This window comes from Sprattus sprattus (assembly GCF_963457725.1).
Source record: "Sprattus sprattus genome assembly, chromosome: 20".
NCBI classification, from domain to species: Eukaryota; Metazoa; Chordata; class Actinopteri; order Clupeiformes; family Clupeidae; genus Sprattus; species Sprattus sprattus.
This window is the reverse complement of record NC_137918.1, coordinates 20,435,885-20,438,581: the sequence shown is the minus strand read 5'-3', so window position 1 is coordinate 20,438,581 and position 2,697 is coordinate 20,435,885. Positions and strand designations below refer to the sequence as shown.

The following is a 2,697-nucleotide window of genomic DNA, read 5'->3' as shown; positions in this document are numbered from 1 at the left end:
GTTGCCTTCCTCCACAAAACAATAATTAAATGACTGGATGACAATAATATTGATCAAGCTTTTTATTTCTGTCTGTAGGTCAAATAAAGAAAGATAACATACACAATACATATGGGCAAATATGAAACCATGAAACATATTTAGGTTTATACCAGAATACAGTATAAATGTGAACATGTAAGTGTATGTGTGTGCCTATCAGTCTTCATGTCTGTGCATTTTTATGTGTGTGTGTGTGTGTGTGTTTCTCCCTCTGTGTAAGCGTGTGTGAGTGCTCTGTCTCTACTCGGAGCAGTCTCCCTTCTTGATATTCTCAGTGACGGGATGCTGGTTGCCCTGTGTGGCCTCACAAGTGACCTTTGCCCCCTTCCTCCACTGGTCCTGGGTGAGGGTGAGGGTGCTGCTCCAGCTGTAGAGGCCGTCCTTCTCCAGGAGTGCAGGGCTCTGGCTCCCCGCGGAGCTCCTGCTGCTCCCGTCCACCTTCCAGCTCAGCCTCCAGTCCCAGGGGAAGCCCTTGGTGGCCAGGCACATGAGTGTGGCCTTCCCCTGCTGCAGCTCCACACTGGAGGGGGGAAGCAGCGTCAGGCTGGGCCGAGTATCAGCTGCAGACCAGACACAGCAGAGATGGAGCGGCGGTTAGTGAGCAGGAGAGGACAGGGGAGGCGAGAAGAGGAGAGGAGAGGAGAGGAGAGGAGAGGAGAGGAGAGGAGAGGAGAGGAGAGGAGAGGAAAGGAGAGGAGAGGAGAGGAGAGGAGAGGAGAGGAGAAGAGAGGGAGGAGCATGTCAAACACACTAAGGATGCCTCTGGCCCCAACATCAGCTGACTGGAGGAGCAGCAGCACACTTTCATGTCAGCTCAACCTCTTCCTCTGTGGGGGTCACGACTCAACTCACAGGCCTTTATTTGCATTGAAGCTTTCACTTCTCACTCTTTACTGATTCATCAAGCCAAACTGAACACTGGAAATGCGCGACTGATTTAGGCGGCAACACACAAGTATTTCACTCTTTTCATTATGTCTGAAAATATATCTGTCATCTTATTACAAAGGCTATTGACAAAACGTTTTTGCAAAGTAAAATGTGCATAATGGTTTAATGCAGTGGAACTGACCACTGCAAAAATACAAGCTATTTATTTCATCTCTATATATGTATTTCATATTTCAGATATTGACCTTTTAAATATTCACAACATTTGCAGATTGCATTATTTATGGTGATATGGAAATAAAACATTTTAATGACTGTGACAGCATATATTTTTCCCGATTTCTTCAGACAAGCAGAACCAGACACCCACTAGTTACATTCTTCATGTAGTGTAGACCATTTAAATCTTAATTAACTCAGGTTCAAAAATATATAGCTTTGATTTTATATTAAAGGGTAACGGTGTTGTAAAAATAGCAGAAAATATATGACTGAACTGGAAACTGTATCAAAACTTAATAAATGAAACAGGAGGTTCAAATAACATATTCTATGCCTGTGTAATATGCAACACTATGATACACTATAACTAAAAGTCTAAAACGAATTAAAAAAGACACCAATGGAACGCTGCTGAATGAGTTGTTAAATCAGGGTAGGCGCAGCCTAAGCTAAAAATACCACACAGAACAAGTTTAAATATTTTTGAAGTATGTAGGAAATATTACAATCTTTTCCACTTTCCACTTCAGCAAGCATGTCAAAAACAGTTCTGTTTTATCAAAACCTTATTGTCATTATTGTAGAGACATTCAGCTATAATATGATATTTAACATTATGACAAACAGTCAAATCTGCAGTTAAAATATACAGAAATACTGTATGCTGTCATTTCACTGAATATTGTACACTATGATGTTTCCCTGCAGTGAAAAATGGATCAAATTGTTACTTACTTCCAACAAGCAGTCTGGTTCCTCCACCAAAAGTGAACCACAGTGATACAGACTCATTAAGCGGGCGTACAAAAACCTCCTGCACAAACTCCAGCAGTCTCAAGTACCCATACAAGCTTTAGATCACATTTTTCTTTAAGAGAAAAGACAGTCCTTTTGTAATACATTTGACTCATCTAAAAAAAAAAAATCATTTTCAAAACAACGTATGTTTTACATTTTTTTTTAAATTGGACAGTTTCATGTTGACGTGTCCCCTATACCTTTCCATAGCTCCCTTTTGTAAAATTTGTTTTAATTATTCTACAGTTCATCCTTGTTAATAAAAATGTGAACAATGTTATCCCATTGAAGATACCCATAAGGTTTATGTTTTTAGCCTGCCTTGTGTATTTCATGCACCTTCATGCCCCATTTTAAAACAGACCCTGATGGTGTGAGTAAAGCCTTAATACATGATCATTCAATACATTTAGAATATTTCATTCTGCACTTACTTCAAAATGTTTGTTAATTTCCCTCATTTAAAAGAAGTGAAGTAAGTGTGTGTGTGTGTGTGTGTGTGTGTGTGTGTGTGTGTGTGTGTGTGTGTGTGTGTGTGTGTGTGTGTGTGTGTGTGTGTGTGTGTGTGTGTGTGTGTGTGTGTGTGTGTGTGTGTGTGTGTGTGTGTGTGTGTGTGTGTGTGTGTGTGTGTGTGAGAGAGAGAGAGAGAGAGAGAGTTTTGCATAGAGACACACACCTTACAGCTCTATCTACTTTAAGAGTCCCTGTGTGGATCAGAGGACTTCAGTGCATCACTGCCACTGA

General features: G+C 40.7%; 1 gene segment (V, D, J or C); it reads right to left on the bottom strand.

Annotated features, from left to right (window-relative positions):
* Positions 1–282: 282 nt before the first annotated feature.
* On the bottom strand, positions 283–2,161 carry LOC308381643 (Ig kappa-b4 chain C region-like). The segment is given in 3 exons: positions 2,154–2,161; positions 1,891–2,006; positions 283–602 (listed from the first exon to the last, which is right to left on the bottom strand).
* Positions 2,162–2,697: the final 536 nt, after the last annotated feature.